A 19,809-nucleotide genomic window follows, 5' to 3' on the forward strand; every position below is an offset into this window, starting at 1 on the left:
CCAGAGGACTGGAGGACCGCAAATGTTACAGCCCTGTTTCAAAAAGATGATATGGATAAACCTGTAAATTATAGGCTAGTCAGCCTAACATCAGCGGTGGGGAAACTTTTAGACACAATGGGGGTAAATTTTAACCCCCCAAAAAGGGTGAGTTTGGTTTAGGTAGGAGGTTAAAATATGAAAGAGGAACCTAAACTGCCTCGAACCCACCAACTTTCAGTTTTAATGAAGGTGCGATGAGCGGCATTGGACCAATCCACTCTCAGGAGGTAGGTTGGTGATTTCAATATTTTAATGAGGTAGCATGCCTTCATTTTAACAGTAATTCTATTTTTAACCAGCGGCGGGCGGGTTTCCCAGGCTTCGTGAAATCCGACAGGTGAAAGGAGGCGAGCAGGGCTGAATCCATGAGGTAAGTGCCTTTACAGGACTATTTGCTCCAGGCCCAAAAATGTACCAGTAAACAGCCCCCTCAACCATCCACAGTCTGTCTGCTCCCCTCCCCCCACTATCGACCCCTCTCCCACCATCTTCGCACCCCCCCCCCCATCCAACATCTGCACCCCACCCCCGCGCAATCGCACCCCCTCTGGCCACCATTCCCACATCCCCTCGATCTCTCCCAACCCTCCCCCCACCACTAGACATACCTACCTGCTCTCAGCTGAACTGGGGCTTTGTGCTAACAATCAGGCTAGCTTTGGGCGGGAAACCTACATCAAAAAGTTAAAAGATGTCAGATGTTCGGGAAATCAGTACTTCCTGGTTTCCCGTTCCTAACAACTGCATTTGAGGTAAGATCAGGGCCAATAATCCAGGACAATTTTAATTGCCATTTTGAAAAGTATGGGCTAATAAATGAGAGTCAGCACAGATTTGTTAAAGGCACATCATGTTTAACTAACTTGATTGAGTTCTTAGACGAAGTAACAGAGAGGGTTGATGAAGGTAGGGCGGTTGATCTGTATGTGGACTGTCAAAAGGCATTTGACAAATTGATATGAGCAAAATTGAAGCCCATGGGATTAAAGGCACAGTGGCAACGTGGATACAACATTAGCTAAGGGACAGAGAGCAGAGAGTAGTTGTTGTTTTTCAATGAATGGTTGTTTTTCAGACTGGAGAAAAGTACGCAGTAATATTCTCCAGGGATGATATTAGGACCCCTGCTCCTTTTGATATATACCTGGAATTGGATATACAGGGCATAATTTCAAAGTTTGCGGAATGCACAAAATTGTAAAATGTAGTAAACAATGAGGATGATATTTACAGAACACTTCAGGAAGACATAGACAGATTGGTGAAATGGGCAGGCACATGGAACGTGCAATTTAACACAGAGAATTGTGAAGTGATATGTTTTGGTAGGAAGAATGAGGAGAGACAATATAAACAAATTGGTGCAATTTTAAAGGGGGTGCATGAACAGAGAGATCTGGGGATGTATGTACACCAAGGGCCGAAATTGTCCCTTTCATTAAGGCCTGTTAACACCGGAAAGTGGCAGCCATGCTGCGGAGTGCAATAGTCGCCGACTTTTCATGTAATGGCCGCAATTATCAAAATTCAGCTCCCATGTTAACCTGCCGGTGCCCTGCTAGCCCTCCTACCGCTGCGCAGCTGACAATCAGTGTTAAACACCGTCATCACCTTGCGCACTGCCGATCTACCCCACTGACAGCGAAATTCCGCTCTGAAAAACTTCAGCCCACCCGGCAGTGCCAAAACAAGCTTTTTCCGGGCAGTCCAGTGAGGCTGAGGCCTTCTGCAATGGTAGTGCGGCTCCCCTTAAAGGGGAGGACCTACTTCCGCATCTTCCATGTTTTTTTTATTTCTCGGTCGACTGCTATGTCGGCCCAACATTTATGCCCCCCGGGTTCAGCCGGGCCTCTATCAGACAGCCTGGCACCCTCTCCTGGGTGGCAGGCCACTGGCCCAGCCGAAGCCCTCCCTGGTGGCCAAGTGAGCCGAAGTTTTAAAATCGCGAATGCACTCCCCTTTAATTGAAGGGGAGAGCCGTAGTGACACGGTGCTGTGATGATGTCATCGCGGCAGCCACTCCGCGCTCCCCCAACTTCCTCCCCTCAGGTGTTGCCACCGCCGCGTATACGCCCCTCTCGTGTAGTCACCACCCACATTGTGGCCAAGAGGACGCAGTGATGGTCAATAACAGATGGAAGGTAAGATGTGGGACTAATGCTGAAAGGGGAATTGGGATTGTGGTCACTGGGACCGCAGACAGATGATTCCATCCTGAATATCCCCTCCACAAAGGGGCTGTCTGGGTTGCAGACCTCCTCATCTTTGGCTTCCTCCTCTTCTGCTTCTTCCTCTTGTGTATCTTCCTCTTCCCACTGCGAGCAGATGCTGTAAATCTGAAATTAAGTCATAAAAAGCTGGAAATACTCAGCAACTCACGCAGCATCTCGACTGGAGACGTTTCTTTCTCCGTGGATGTTGCCTGACCTGTTGAGTATTTGCAGCATTTTATGCCTTCTCAGAGGCCTTCCTTTAACATCCAAAGCCTTTTAAGTGTCCAGCAGCACTCCCTGCAAATTGCAGCAAGCCACTACTTCAATAAAATCAAGTAAACCCGGTTCAAAAGCTTAAATCCACACTTACCAGAATATTGTGTGCGTCCCTTTAACAGGTGCTGACATCGCAACTGTCAGCCTGCTTACACACCAGGTTAATCTGGCGTGCTTAGGACCCAACAGTGAATTCAGCGCGAGGGTTAAAGTTCATATTGGTGACATTAAGTCGGCATCGCACGCGGATTGGCACCACCACGTCGCTATTTCTTTCTACCGAGCGCTGCCGGTAAGGAACATCGAAGATGGAGGAAGCCAGGGGAGCCCCCATCAGCTGGCAAAAGAGTGACATAGAGCCCCTGAACATTTTGCCCTAGGTAGTTCTCAGCTAGAGTATTATTTTCAATTCTGGGCATCACAGTTTAGGAATGATGTCAAGCCATTAGAGAGGGTGCAGAAGAGATTTACTAGAATGATACCAGGGATGAGAAAAATCACTTATGTGGAGAGACTGGAGAAACTGAGGTTGTTCTCTTTAGAGCAGAAAAGGTGAAGAGGAGATTTGATAAAGGTATTCAAAATCAGGAAAACTTTAAACATTTTTACATGGCCATAGGTATAGAGCAGGGCTGTAGGACTAATTGAATGGATCCATTAAAGTGAAGGCACAGACATGAAGGGCTGAATGGTCTCCTTCTGTGCTTTATCAGTCTATGATTCTAATTATCTGAAATGTTGTAGAGGGCTTTGAAATAATAAATGTCTGCTCCACTTTGAATAATGAAGTTGTTATGTATGTAACTATGTAATACTTGTCACCAGAGGGCGCGACTGTTGGAGTCCTAATGGTCACCCGTACACACGTGCAGGGCCAGTATAAAAGGTTGGCTGCCATGTTGTTTAGGCGCTCTGGAGTTGTAATAAAGAAGACTAAGGTCACACTAAGTTTAGCTCACAGTACACAGCCTCGTGGAGTTAGAAACATAGAAACATAGAAAATAGGTGCAGGAGTAGGTTATTCAGCCCTTCGAACCTGCACTGCCATTCAATAAGATCATGGCTGATCATTCGTTCAGTACCCCTTTCCTGCTTTCTCTCCATACCTCTTGATCCCCTTAGCTGGAAGGGTCATATCTAACTCCCTCTTGAATATATCCAATGAACTGGCATCAACAACTCTCTGCGGCAGGGAATTCCATAGATTAACAACTCTCTGAGTGAAGAAGTTTCTCCTCATCTCAGTCCTAAATGGCCTACCCCTTATCCCAAGACTATGTCCCCTGATTCTGGACTTCCCCAACGTCGGAAACATTCTTGTCCAGCCCCGTCAGAATCTTATATGTTTTTATGAGATCCCCTCTCATCCTTCTAAACTCCAGTGAATAAAGGCCCAGTTGATCCAGTCTCTCCTCATATGACAGTCCAGCCATCCCAGGAATCAGTCTGGTGAACCTTCGCTACACTCCCTCAGTAGCAAGAACGTCCTTCCTCAGATTACGAGACCAAAACTGAACACAATATTCCAGGTGAGGCCTCGCTAAGGCCCTGTACAAATGCAGTAAGACCTACCTGCTCCTATACTCAAATCCCCGAGCTATGAAGGCCAACATACCATTTGCCGTCTTTACCGCCTGTTGTACCTGCATGCCCACTTTCAGTGACTGATGAACCATGACACCCAGGTCTCGTTGCACCTCCCCTTTTCCTAAACTGCCGCCATTCAGATAATAATCTGCCTTTGTGTTTTTGCCCCCAAAATGGATAACCTCACATTTATCCACATTATACTGCATCTGCCATGCATTTGCCCACTCACCTAACCTGTCCAAGTCAACCTGCAGCCTCTTAGTGTCCTTCTCACAGCTCACACCACCACCCAGTTTAGTGTCATCCGCAAACTTGGAGATATTACACTCAATTCCTTCATCTAAATCATTGATGTATATTGTAAAGAACTGGGGTCCCAGCACTGAGCCCTGTGGCACTCCATTAGTCACTGCCTGCCATTCTGAAAATGACCCATTTATCCCGACTCTCTGCTTCCTGTCTGCCAACCAGTTCTCTATCCACGTCAGTACATTACCCCCAATACCATGCGCTTTGATTTTACACATCAATCTCTTGTGCAGGACCTTACTTTTGTCAGTTCTGATGAAGGGTCATCGACCTGAAACATTAACTCTATTTCTCTCCACAGATGCTGCCTGACCCGCTGAGATTTCCAGCATTTTCTGTTTTTATTTCAGATTCCAGCATCCACAGCATTTTATTTTTGCATTCAGCTTCTTGTCCCCTGACTTCGCATTCTCTAACCTTATTCATTAGTCTATTATGTGGTACATTATCAAAGCCCTTTTGAAAATCCAGATAAATTACATTTACTATATTACCCTTGTCTATTCTCTGTTACCTCTTCAAAAAATTCAATGAAGTTGGTCAAGCAACACTTTCCCTTTTGAAATCCATGCTGACTATTCATTATATTTTTGATTTTGAGATGTTGTTCTGCTTTCTACTTTAGTAGGGATTATATTATTTTTCCTAAGCTGACTGGTCTATTGTTCCTTGGACATGTTCTATCTCCCTTCTTAAATATAGGTGTTATGTTAGCTATCTGCCAGTCTTCTGGCACTACATCTTTTTCTAATGAATTATTAAATATGTGTAGTAATGCATCTGCTATCTCTTCCCTAGGTTCTTTGCATTAGTTTTGGCTCTAGTAGACAATGCTCGTTACAGGTGACTCTACATAGAGCTACATAGAATATACAACACAAAAACAGGCCATTTGGCGCAACTGCTCCGTGCCATTGTTCACATTCCACATGAGCCTCTTCCTACCCCTCTTCAACTAACCAATCAGCATAATCTTCTATTCCTTTCTACCTCATGTGTTTAAATGTATCTATGCTATTCGCCTTTGTGATAGCGAGTTCGATATTCTTATGACTCTTTAGGTGAAGAAGTTTCTCCTGAATGTCCCAATTCGAGTCTCCTCCCATCCTTCCTCATCTCACTCGATTAGCATAACCCTCTATTCCCTTCTCTTTCACATGCTTATCTCACTTCCCCTTAAATGCATCTATACTATTTGCCTTAACCAATCCCTGTGATTGTGAGTGCCACATTCACACCATACTCTGGGTAAAGAAGTTTCTTCGGAATTCCCTATTTGATTTTTTGGTGACTATCTTATATTGATGGCCTCTAGTTTTACTGTTCCTCACAAGTGGAAACACTCTCTCTGTGTCGATGCTATCAACACCTTTCATAATTTTGAAGACTTCTATTCAGTCACCCCTCAACTTTCTCTTATCAATTGCCGCTGTGTACTTGCCATGCTATCATTGGCGAGTTTCGGGAATCACGGGAATCCAGTAAAGCCGACATTAAACTCAACAGTAAATATTGCTCTAATTTAGTAATTAACATATGTTAATTGGCAACCTGCCTCTCCCTAGGGGTTGCGCCTTTGCAGCCTAACGCACTGGAGTGAAACCCAGAAGTCGGTGGGTTGGAGCCGGCTTTCCGAAGCACTGTCATGTCCCTGGTTTTTTACCTCCCACCTGTACCCACATCCATGCACACCACCATGCGACCTATCAAAAGCCCAGCGGGAGATCGAGAGCCAGCAGCAGTTGGTGAGAGGGGAGCGACCTATCAAAAGCCCAGCGGGAGATCGAGAGCCAGCGGCAGTTGGTGAGAGGGGAGCGACCTATCAAAAGCCCAGCGGGAGATCGAGAGCCAGCAGCAGTTGGTGAGAGGGGAGCGACCTATCAAAAGCGTACCGGTGCAGCTACAGCAGGAGAGAAAGCAAAATAGAAGTAGAAAGTAATCAAAAAGTGACGTCACAGCCAATGGGGTAAGTGATTGGCTGGTGATTGGTGAGTAGCTTTTCTTTTATTTTTATATCAGTAAGTGAACTGTAACATTGTTATTACCAATTTAAGGGTATCTAAGGTTAAGACATGACAGGAGAGCTCGGTCACGTGATATGCTCCTCCTGTACCATGTGGGAACTCGGGGACACTTCCGGTGTCCCTGGGCGCTACGTGTGTGGGAAGTGTATCCACCTCCAGCTCCTGACGGTCCATGTTGCGGAATTGGAGCTGAGGGTGGATTCACTCTGGAGCATCCACGATGCTGAGAATGACGTGAGTATCACGTGTAGTGAGTTGGTCTTACCGCAGGAGAAGGGTCCACAGCCAGATAGGGAATGGAAGACCAGCAGGAAGAGCAGTGCAAGAAAGATGGTGCAGGGGTCTGCTGTGGTCATCCCCCTGCAAAACAGATACACTGCTTTGAGTACTGTTGGGGAGGATGACTCATCAGGGGAGGGCAGCAGCAGCCAAGTTCATGGCACCGTAGGTGGCTCTGCTGCAAAGGAGGGCAGGAAAAAGATTGGGAGTGCGATAGTGATAGGGGATTCAATGGTGAGGGGAATAGATAGGCGTTTCTGCGGACGCAACCGAGACTCCAGGATGGTATGTTGCCTCCCTGGTGCAAGGGTCAAGGATGTCTCGGAGCGGGTGCAGGACATTCTGAAATGGGAGGGAGAACAGCCAGTTGTCGTGGTGCACATTGGTACCAACGACATAGGTAAAAAAAGGGATGAGGTCCTACGAAAATAATTTAAGGAGCTAGGAGCTAAATTAAAAAGTAGGACCTCAAAAGTAGTAATCTCGGGATTGCTACCAGTGCCACGTGCTAGTCAGAGTAGGAATCGCAGGATAGTACAGATGAATACATGGCTTGAGCAGTGGTGCAGCAGGGAGGGATTCAAATTCTTGGGGCATTGGAACCGGTTCTGGGGGAGGTGGGACCAGTACAAACCAGACGGTCTGCATCTGGGCAGGACCAGAACCAATGTCCTAGGGGGAGTGTTTGCTAGTGCTGTTGGGGAGGAGTTAAACTAATATTGCAGGGGGATGGGAACCTATGCAGGGAGACAGAGGGAGACAAAAATGAGGCAAAAGCAAAAGACAGAAAGGAGATGAGGAAAAGTGGAGGGCAGAGAAACCCAAGGCAAAGAACAAAAAGGGCCACTGTACAGCAAAATTCTAAAAGGACAAAGGGTGTTAAAAAAGCAAGCCTGAAGGCTTTGTGTCTTAATGCAAGGAGTATCTGCAATAAGGTGGATGAATTAACTGTGCAAATAGATGTTAACAAATATGATGTGATTGGGATTACGGAGACGTGGCTCCAGGATGATCAGGGCTGGGAACTCAACATCCAGGGGTATTCAACATTCAGGAAGGATAGAATAAAAGGAAAAGGAGGTGGGGTAGCATTGCTGGTTAAAGAGGAGATTAATACAATAATTAGGAATGACATTAGCTTGAATGATGTGGAATCTATATGGGTAGAGCTGCAGAACACTAAAGGGCAAAAATCGTTAGTGGGAGTTGTGTACAGACCTCCAAACAGTAGTAGTGATGTTGGGGAGGTCATCAAACAGGAAATTAGGAGTGCATGCAATAAAGGTGCAGCAGTTATAATGGGTGACTTTAATATGCACATGGATTGGGCTAGCCAAACTGGAAGCAATACGGTGGAGGAGGATTTCCTGGAGTGCATAAGGGATGGTTTTCTAGACCAATATGTCGAGGAACCAACTAGGGGGGAGGCCATCTTAGACTGGGTGTTGTGTAATGAGAGAGGATTAATTAGCAATCTCATTGTGCGAGGCCCCTTGGGGAAGAGTGACCATAATATGGTGGAATTCTGCATTAGGATGGAGAATGAAACAGTTAATTCAGAGACCATGGTCCAGAACTTAAAGAAGGGTAACTTTGAAGGTATGAGGCATGAATTGGCTAAGATAGATTGGCTAATGATACTTAAGGGGTTGACTGTGGATGGGCAATGGCAGACATTTAGAGACCGTATGGATGAATTACAACAATTGTACATTCCTGTCTGGCGTAAAAATAAAAAAGGGAAGATGGCTCAACCGTGGCTATCAAGGGAAATCAGGGATAGTATTAAAACCAAGGAAATGGCATACAAATTGGCCAGAAATAGCAGCGAACCTGGGGACTGGGAGAAATTTAGAACTCAGCAGAGGAGGACAAAGGGTTTGATTAGGGCAGGGAAAATGGAGTACGAGAAGAAGCTTGCAGGGAACATTAAGGCGATTGCAAAAGTTTCTATAGGTATGTAAAGAGAAAAAGGTTAGTAAAGACAAACGTAGGTCCCCTGCAGTCAGAATCAGGGGAAGTCATAACGGGGAACAAAGAAATGGCAGACTAATTGAACAAGTACTTTGGTTCAGTATTCACTAAGGAGGACACAAACAACCTTCCGGATATAAAAGGGGTCAGAGGGTCTAGTAAGGAGGAGGAACTGAGGGAAATCTTTATTAGTCGGGAAATTGTGTTGGGGAAATTGATGGGATTGAAGGCCGATAAATCCCCAGGGCTTGATGGACTGCATCCCAGAGTACTTAAGGAGGTGGCCTTGGAAATAGCGGATGCATTGACAGTCATTTTCCAACATTCCATTGACTCTGGATCAGTTCCTATCGAGTGGAGGGTAGCCAATGTAACCCCACTTTTTAAAAAAGGAGGGAGAGAGAAAGCAGGGAATTATAGACCGGTCAGCCTGACCTCAGTAGTGGGTAAAATGATGGAATCAATTATTAAGGATGTCATAGCAGCGCATTTGGAAAATGGTGACATGATAGGTCCAAGTCAGCATGGATTTGTGAAAGGGAGATCATGCTTGACAAATCTTCTGGAATTTTTTGAGGATGTTTCCAATAAAGTGGACAAAGGAGTACCAGTTGATGTGGTATATTTGGACTTTCAGAAGGCTTTCGACAAGGTCCCACACAGGAGATTGATGTGCAAAGTTAAAGCACATGGGATTGGGGGTAGTGTGCTGACATGGATTGAGAACTGGTTGTCAGACAGGAAGCAAAGAGTAGGAGTAAATAGGTACTTTTCGGAATGGCAGGCAGTGACTAGTGGGGTACCGCAGGGTTCTGTGCTGGGGCCCCAGCTGTTTACATTGTACATTAATGATTTAGACGAGGGGATTAAATGTAGTATCTCCAAATTTGTGGATGACACTAAGTTGGGTGGCAGTGTGAGCTGTGAGGAGGATGCTATGAGGCTGCAGAGTGACTTGGATAGGTTAGGTGAGTGGGCAAATGCGTGGCAGATGAAGTATAATGTGGATAAATGTGAGGTTATCCACTTTGGTGGTAAAAACAGAGAGACAGACTATTATCTGAATGGTGACAGATTAGGAAAAGGGAAGGTGCAACGAGACCTGGGTGTCATGGTACATCAGTCATTGAAGGTTGGCATGCAGGTACAGCAGGCGGTTAAGAAAGCAAATGGCATGTTGGCCTTCATAGCGAGGGGATTTGAGTACAGGGGCAGGGAGGTGTTGCTACAGTTGTACAGGGCCTTGGTGAGGCCACACCTGGAGTATTGTGTACAGTTTTGGTCTCCTAACTTGAGGAAGGACATTCTTGCTATTGAGGGAGTGCAGCGAAGATTCACCAGACTGATTCCCGGGATGGTGGGACTGACCTATCAAGAAAGACTGGATCAACTGGGCTTGTATTCACTGGAGTTCAGAAGAGTGAGAGGGGACCTCATAGAAACGTTTAAAATTCTGACGGGTTTGGACAGGTTGGATGCAGGAAGAATGTTCCCAATGTTGGGGAAGTCCAGAACCAGGGGTCACAGTCTAAGGATAAGGGGTAAGCCATTTAGGACCGAGATAAGGAGAAACTTCTTCACCCAGAGAGTGGTGAACCTGTGGAATTCTCTACCACAGAAAGTAGTTGAGGCCAATTCACTAAATATATTCAAAAGGGAGTTAGATGAAGTCCTTACTACTCGGGGGATTAAGGGGTATGGTGTGAAAGCAGGAAGGGGGTACTGAAGTTTCATGTTCAGCCATGAACTCATTGAATGGCGGTGCAGGCTAGAAGGGCTGAATGGCCTGCTCCTGCACCTATTTTCTATGTTTCTATGTTTCTATCATGTTAAAATTCACCCCTATATCCTTTTTATAGTATGGAGACCAGAACTGTGCACAGTACTCTAAGTGTGGCCTAACCAAGGTCCTATATAAGTTTAACATAACTTCACTACTTTTGAATTATAAACCCCTAGAAATAAATCCCAGTAACTTGTTAGTATTTTTAATTGCTTTGCTGGCCAGAGAACATCGCAGGAGGCCCGATGAGCATAAATACAGTGCAGGAGCAGTGAGAACGATAGAGAGCACTGCAAAACAACCACAGGGAAAACAACTGAAGAAGTGACGATATGAATGTTTAAAAATATATAGAGATATTGAAGTTGAGAACGTGGGAATTGTATAGGGACAGTATAAGCTAACAAAGAATTCATGGAGGAATAGCCATGACATCTCAGACTCGAGACTGCGAAATGTTACAACACTAACACATAGTGAAACAAAACCCACAGCTTGCAGAAAAACCTCAAGGTCTTATTAAATCATGTTATTAACCTGAAACATTAACAGAAGGTCTTTGTTTAAAATCAGACCATACTTAGGTCGGCTTATGAGTGGACAAAGGGAAAGAGGGATCAAAAGAGATAGGCTGAACTAGGATGTCACTCTAGCCCTATCTTGTTACCTTTTGCCGAAAATGTATAACCGTCGTCCCTTTACAATGTAACGTCACTTTGTCCGTAGGAAGTGGGTGCGTTCTATCAGAGTTGCATTCCTTCTGTCTGATAAGGTCCCCGATCGGGATTTGCTTTTTAAATAAAAGCTTGCTTTGTTTAAAGCACAAACGGTATTCGTTTCAGTAATTTTGCTGAACCAGATTGAGGTAAAAGAATCTACATTTACAACGTCACAACTAGTGCAGAGGGTGGAACCCAAGGAGTTACAGATAAGGATTTAGGACAGATAAGTGGTTAGAATTAAGTTCGTTTAAGTTTTTCGTTTATTGGTCAGTGTTCTTAGTGGCCAGTGTTTTAACACTTAAATAGCCTTAAAGCTAAATAAACTATTTTAAATAACTGTTAGCGAGCATGGCAGGTCACCTGGGCCCCATCACATGCACATCCTGTGGGATCTCCAGAACACTTTGACCACAATTTCACCTACCAAGGCGGCTTAAGTGCGGCCGTGGTAGGTGGAAGATTGCAACCCGGCTCCTGGCTCCATCCCACTCTGTGAAAATAATTTTCCATTGTTGGGGCTTGTTAAGCCCGCCCTGCAAGGCTCCCAACCAATTAAAAGGAAGTGGGTCTGATGACATCATTTGATGATGTGTCATCAGCAGGTTTCTTTAAAGGGACCATGTCCACATTGATTTTGACAGCTATGCTGACAGTGTTCTACAGCATTGAGGTGCTACAAACACTGACAAGCATGGCTGCACCTAGACACTCCCATGACTCCCTCCATATGATTATGGAGGGAGTCACAGCACACAGGGAGGTTATCTTCCCTTCCACTGGGTGGAAGAGACCTCCACATGAGACCAACGCAGCCTGGTTGCACATTGCACAGGAGGGCACAAGCAGGGATGTCATCAGGAGGATCTGGCTGCAGTGGCTAAGGGGATCAAGGGGTATGGGGAGAAATCAAGAAAAGGGTACTGAGGGAATGATCAGCCATGATCTTATTGAATGGCGGTGCAGGCTCGAAGGGCCAAATGGCCTACTCCTGCACCTATTTTCTATGTTTCTATGTTCCTATGACCTGGAGCAGCCAGGATCCTGTGCTATTATTAGTAAAGTGTTGCGTCCTAAATGGGAACTGGTCGGCCGTTTCCAAGGAAATGCAAGATGAAATTAAGCCGTTTCACCGACGCAAAGATGAAATGTCTATCGAGTTGGATTGTCTCTTATGGGGTAATCGCGTGGTTTTGCCAAAAAAGGCAGGGAAACGTTTATACGTGACCCAGACAGTACCCACCCAGGCATTGTCATGATGAAGGCAATTGCCAGGTCACATGTTTCGTGGCTCGGCATTGACTCAGACTTGGAGTTATGCGTGCATCAGCGCAACACTTGCTCGCAACTGAGCAATGCACCAAGAGAGGCTCCACTGAATCTGTGGTCATAGCCCTCCAAACCGTGGACCAGGATGCACGTAGATTTTGCCGGCCCCTTTCTAGGAAAGATGTTTTTAGTAGTAGTGGACACTTACTCCAAATGGATTGAATGTGTAATCATTTCATCCAGCACGTCCACAGCCACCATTGAAAGCCTCCAGGCCATGATCGCCACCCATGGCTTGCCCGACGTCCTTGTCAGCAACAATGGACCGTGTTTCACCAGCTCGGAATTCAACGAGTTTATGACCTGCAATGGCATCAAGCATGTCAGGTTTGCTCCATTTAATCCCGCGTCTAATGGTCAAGTGGAGCGAGCAGTCCAAACAATCAAGCAGAGCATGAAACGTGTGACGGACGGCTCCCTGCAGACCCATTTGTCTCGCATTCTGCTCAGTTACCAGACGTGACACCACTCACTCACTGAGGTTCCCCCGGCAGAATTGTTAATGAAGAGAGCTCTCAAAACCAGGCTCTCCCTAGTCCACCCAGATCTTAATGATCACATGGAAACCCAGCAACACCGGCAGAACATGTACCACGATTGCGCGGCTGTTTCACGTAACATTGATGTTAACGACCCTGTGTTTGTCCTGAATTACGGTCATGGTCCCAAGTGAGTTGCTGGCACTGTTTTGGCCAAGGAAGGGAATCGGGTGTTTATAATCAAACTGTTAAATAGCCAAACATGCAGAAAGCATTGAGATCAGACCAAATTGCGAATTACTGACAACCAGGAACGACTTGAAGAGGACATCACCACCGACGATCCACCAACACACACCCAACCAGCAATCGACCTCGCTGTCAATCACGAAGATGAGCCCACCGTTACTTTCAGTCCAGTCAGACCAGCCGCGGTGCACTGCAGCAATGGTCCGACCAACTCACACACACCAGCGTTTGAACTTAGACGATCAACCAGGGAGCGAAGGACTCTGGATCACCTCAACTTGTAAATAACTTGTACCAAAGACTTTGGGGGTGGGTGGGTGGAGGGGAGTGATGTTGTGCATGTAACTATGTAATAGTTGCCACCGGAGGGCGTGACTGTTGGAGTCCTAATGGTCACCTGCACACACGTGCAGGGCCAGTATAAAAGGTTGGCTGCCATGTTGTTTAGGCACTCTGGAGTTGTAATAAAGAAGACTAAGGTCACACTAAGTTTAGCTCACAGTACTCAGCCTCGTGGAGTTCTCCTATACACAACAGAAGCATTATAAAAAGTTAGAGCCTGCAGCAGCATCATTAACAGCAGAACAGATACATTTAAGTTTAAGTGTATATCTTGAACTAAACAATTTTTCCCGCTGAGAAATGTCAACTTGCCAGCATGTTTGGTCGGGTTGACATCTCAATTACCTCAATTAACATGACCATTCTTCCCTGTCTTTGACAATTTCTGAATCACAAGCACAGGAGAAGAAAAAAGGACAGTTAATGAAGCAGAAAGATTAGAATATGCACAACAATAAATCGATGGTGCAACCGATCAAACCCTGCTCTGGTCACAGCACAGAATTGCTGAACTTTAGCTTGGTGTTGTGGAGAAACAAATAAACAAACAAACAAACCTTTCAAGCAATAGCCAAAAAGAAATCTTGATTGCCTTTCTCTCTCTTTAGGTGAGGAGTACAATCAGGTTGTAGCTTAAGAATAGATGGGAAGGCAATATCATGGTCGACGAGAAGAGTTTTTAAGAGGCTTAAAAAAACACAAGGCACTTCAGATGTAATCAAGCTGCTTTTCTGTCTGTTCGATTTTCAGAAACCGTAGGGTTCCGCTGAAATTTGGCTTCAATCATTGGTGCTATGTGTTGATGAGACTCAGGGGGTGAAATTGACCCTTTTCCAGAGGCCTGTTAGCGCCTCCAGTGGCGCCCCGGGCGGCTGCATTATCAGCGATGACAAGATCAGCATGTGCGGCGATCCCTCAGCACTGCACGTCGACCCCTTACCGCCCCGTGGGGGAAATTGCCCCGCGGCCCGTAAGGCTGACGCAAGCAGGTACCAACGCCAGCTTCACTGGTCGCAAAGCTGGCCGACATCCGCTCGGGGGGGGTGGGGGGCGGCGTTTAAAGGGAGGTCTCCAGTGTTATGTCCTTACACAATACAGCAAATCAACACGAGGCACATACTGGAGACAAGGTCACTCTGTGACCTGTACCTTTATTCACAGGACCAAGAAGTGATGATCCTGCGTGGGACCTCCCTGTATATACCTGGATGACCAGGTGAGGAGTGTCTCCCACAAGTTCACCCTCTGTGGTCAAGGTGTGCATTTCTCAGGTGTATACAGTGTACAGTGTTGTTACATAAAGGTTACAGTTATGTGAGGTAACAAACATGACATCACCTCCCCCCAACGTCTTTGGGTCAAAGATTGTATTTTTCAGGCGGTCGACGCTCTCTCGTGGAGCGCCGCAGTTGGGGCTCTGGTTGTTGAGCCTTGGCATGCGTCTTTGTCCGCTGTGGTGATTCCGGCTCGTCCGGGCTAACCACAGGGACTGTGCATGCAGCTGACGGTTCTTGTTGCTCGTTCACTGGCAGTGCTGTGGGCAGCATCTCATGATTTTCCTCAGTGTCCATGCTGTACCTTTTTTATACTTGGTCCAGATGCTTGTGGCATATCTGCCCATTGTTGAGTCTGACCATAATGACCCTATTCCCCTCTTTACCGATTACAGTATCCTCGAGCCACTTGGGCCCCACAGCGTGATTAAGAACAAATACAGGGTCATCGATTTCTATCCATCTCCCCTTTGAGTTACGGTCGTAGCACTCATTTTGGGACTGGCGCTTGCCCTCAACAATGTCTGACAAGACTGGATGAATGAGGGACAGCCGAGTTTTTAGTGTACGTTTCATGAGTAGTTCTGCTGGCGGGACTCCCGTGAGTGAGTGCGGTCAGGACCTGTAGGCCAGCAGGAGGCATGATAGATGGTATTGAAGGGAGGGCCCTTGAACCCAGAGCATGCCTTGGTTTATGATTTGGACCGCACATTCCACCTGGCCATTGGAAGCCGGCTTGAACGGCGCTGTCCTGACATGTTTGATGCCATTACCGGACATGAACTCCCGGAATTCATAGCTAGTGAAACACGGGCCGTTGTGGCTAACTAGGATGCCCGGCAAGCCATGGGTCACAAAGACCGCACGCAGACTCTCCACTGTGGTGGATGTCGTGCACGAATTCAATATGATGCACTCGATCCATTTCGAGTACGCATCAACAACAATGAGGAACATTTTCCCCATGAACGGGCCCACGTAGTCTACGTGAATACGTGACCATGGCTTAGTGGGCCAGGGCTACGGTCTGAGGGGGGCCTCCCTGGGGGCATTCCCCAGCTGGGCACACATCGTGCACCTGCGAACACAGTGTTCCAGGTCTGCATCAATTCCCGGCCACCATACATGTGACCGGGCAATGGCCTTCATAAGCACGATGCCTGGGTGCTCGCTGTGGAGTTCTTTGATGAATGCTTCCCTATGGGGGTAGTGTGCTGACGTGGATTGAGAACTGGTTGTCAGACAGGAAGCAAAGAGTAGGAGTAAATGGGTACTTTTCGGAATGGCAGGCAGTGACTAGTGGGGTACCGCAGGGTTCTGTGCTGGGGCCCCAGCTGTTTACATTGTACATTAATGATTTAGACGAGGGGATTAAATGTAGTATCTCCAAATTTGCGGATGACACTAAGTTGGGTGGCAGTGTGAGCTGCGAGGAGGATGCTATGAGGCTGCAGAGTGACTTGGATAGGTTAGGTGAGTGGGCAAATGCGTGGCAGATGAAGTATAATGTGGATAAATGTGAGGTTATCCACTTTGGTGGTAAAAACAGAGAGACAGACTATTATCTGAATGGTGACAGATTAGGAAAAGGGAAGGTGCAACGAGACCTGGGTGTCATGGTACATCAGTCATTGAAGGTTGGCATGCAGGTACAGCAGGCGGTTAAGAAAGCAAATGGCATGTTGGCCTTCATAGCGAGGGGATTTGAGTACAGGGGCAGGGAGGTGTTGCTACAGTTGTACAGGGCCTTGGTGAGGCCACACCTGGAGTATTGTGTACAGTTTTGGTCTCCTAACTTGAGGAAGGACATTCTTGCTATTGAGGGAGTGCAGCGAAGATTCACCAGACTGATTCCCGGGATGGTGGGACTGACCTATCAAGAAAGACTGGATCAACTGGGCTTGTATTCACTGGAGTTCAGAAGAGTGAGAGGGGACCTCATAGAAACGTTTAAAATTCTGACGGGTTTGGACAGGTTGGATGCAGGAAGAATGTTCCCAATGTTGGGGAAGTCCAGAACCAGGGGTCACAGTCTAAGGATAAGGGGTAAGCCATTTAGGACCGAGATAAGGAGAAACTTCTTCACCCAGAGAGTGGTGAACCTGTGGAATTCTCTACCACAGAAAGTAGTTGAGGCCAATTCACTAAATATATTCAAAAGGGAGTTAGATGAAGTCCTTACTACTCGGGGGATCAAGGGGTATGGCGTGAAAGCAGGAAGGGGGTACTGAAGTTTCATGTTCAGCCATGAACTCATTGAATGGCGGTGCGGGCTAGAAGGGCTGAATGGCCTGCTCCTGCACCTATTTTCTATGTTTACCCCTCTGGGGCATGACAATCCGGCTGCCCCATAGTAGGCAGTCAGCTTGGATGGAGAGTTCATCCATCCGTCTGTGAAACGGTTTGACCTCTTCAGGGCATGCTCCGTGTGCGGGTGCCCAATCCCCAGTTAGGATACATTTCTTAATCAGAGATAGGAGGGATCTCTGTTTGTCCAGGTTTTGATCTGGTGAGCTGTGATGGGAGAGCCTGCGCAGTCAAAGGCATCGACAGCCATAACCATCTCAGCGCTTTGCTCCGCTGCCCCCTCAGTGGTGGCCAATGGAAGCCTGCTGAGCACGTTAGCGCAATTTTCGGTGTCTGGCCGGTGCCGAATGGTGTAGTCATATGCAGCCAGCGTGAGAGCCCATCGCTGTATGCGAGCTGACGCATTGGCATTGACAGCTTTGCTGTCTGACAAAAGGGATGTTAACGGCTTGTGGTCCGTTTCTAACTCGAACCTTCTGCCAAAAAGGTACTGGTGCATCTTTTTCACCCCGTAGACACATGCGAGTGCTTCCTTTTCAACCTTCCCATACCCCCTTTCTGTTTGGGACAGCGACCTGGAGGCATAAGCCACAGGTTGGAGTTGGCCCTCATCATTACTCTGCTGCAACATGCACCCAACCCCATAGGATGATGCATCGCATGTCAAAACCAATTTCTTACAGGGGTCGTACAGGGTTAATAACTTATTAGAACAAAGCAGGTTCCACGCCCGATTGAAAGCCCGTCCCTGACAGTCCCCCCAAAACCAATCGCAACCCTTACGTAGGAACACGTGTAGCGGCTCCAGCAATGTACTTAAGTTCGGTAGAAAGTTCCAGAAATAGTTCCATAATCCCAGAAATGAACACAACTCTGATGTGTTGCCAGGTCTGGGCGTGCGATGGATCGCCTCCGTTTTGGATTCGGTAGGCCGGATCCCGTCAGCGGTAACCCTCCTGCCCCAAAACTCGACCTCTGGGGCCAAAAGCACACACTTGGACTTTTTTAGTCGCAGGCCTACCCGGTCCAGTCGGCGTAGCACCTCCTCCAGGTTTGGAAGTGTTCCTCGGTGTCTCGACCCATGATAAGGATGTCGTCCTGAAATACGATTGTTCCGGGGATGGACTTTAGCAGGCTTTCCAGGTTCCTCTGAAAGATAGCGGCTGCTGAACAAATGCCAAACGGACACCTGTTGTAGACAAACAGCCCCTTGTGTGTGGTGATGGTGGTCAGTAGTTCGGATTCTTCGGCCAGTTCCTGGGTCATGTAGGCCAAAGTGAGGTCCAACTTGGTGAACAGCTTGCCGCCTGCCAGCGTGGCAAAAAGATCCTCCGCTCTCGGAAGCGGATATTGGTCCTGAAGTGACACTCGGTTGATGGTGGCCTTGTAGTCGCCACAGATCCTGACCGAGCCATCTGCTTTAGGACAGGAACGATGGGACTTGCCCAGTTGCTGAATTCAACGGGCGAAATTATACCCTCTCTAAGCAATCTGTCCAACTCACTCTCAATTTTTTCCCGCATTACATACGGCACAGCTCTGGCTTTCTGGTGCACTGGTGTGGCGTCCGGGCTGATGCGTATCCTTACTTTGGTGCCTTTGAAAATCCCGACGCCAGGTTGAAATAATGACTCAAACTTTAGTAGGACCTGTGAGCATGAACTTCACTCCACAGATGAAATGGCGTGCACATTCCCCCATTTCCAGTTCATCTCGGCTAGCCAGCTCCTCCTCAGAAGTGCAGGACCATTTCCCGGAACAATCCAGAGTGGCAGCCGGTTCTGAGATCCATTATGTGCCACCACCAAAATTGCACTGCCTAGCACTGGGATGATCTCTTTGGTGTACGTCCGTAATTGCGTGTCAATGCGTTCTAGTTTGGGTCTGCGAGCTCTGAATGGCCACAGTTTCTCGAATTGTTGGACACTCATAAGAGACTGGCTGGCTCCTGTGTCCAGCTCCATGCGTACCGGGATGCCGTTTAACAGTACTCTCATCATCATAGGTGGCGTTTTTGTGTATGAGCTGTGGATGTTTGCCACCTGGACCCGCTGAACTTCAGCATCCATTGCTGTGTCCTAGGCATACCCCTGCCTTGCAGACCCCTTTTGTGGTTCATCCACTTCGTAAACCAGCCTCACTGCAGGCTTCCTGCACATCCTGGCTAAATGTCCACTCAAGTTACAATTTCTGCAAATGAATTGTTGAAACCGGCAGGTCTTCGCAGCATGTTTGCCCCCACACCTCCAGCATGAGCTGAGATTGTTGTGAACAAAAGAACTGTTACCAGGCATTCCTCGCTGATTGTCTCTTTGATTACTCTAGCGCACTCTGTTTGTGGGTGTCAATGGTTCCATCCCGGGACGTATTGTTCCTTGTGATGGTGTAAATGTCCGTTCAACCTGCCATTGTCTCTGTTGCGGGCCCACCCTAGAGTCTGTTACTGCCTGGTTGGTGTCGAATTGCCCTTGCCTGCCTGCGGGGTTCTGAATTACATTTACCATGTTAACTCCCTGCTCCATCGCCACGTTGGGAGCAGAGTTGCGCGCGTATATGATCTTGGTTTCCTCCTCCCCCGCTATGAAAGTTTGAGCCATCAACGCCGCTGCTTCCAAGGTCA

Source organism: Pristiophorus japonicus, chromosome 12, assembly GCF_044704955.1.
Source record: "Pristiophorus japonicus isolate sPriJap1 chromosome 12, sPriJap1.hap1, whole genome shotgun sequence".
In the NCBI taxonomy this organism is placed as follows: domain Eukaryota; kingdom Metazoa; phylum Chordata; class Chondrichthyes; family Pristiophoridae; genus Pristiophorus; species Pristiophorus japonicus.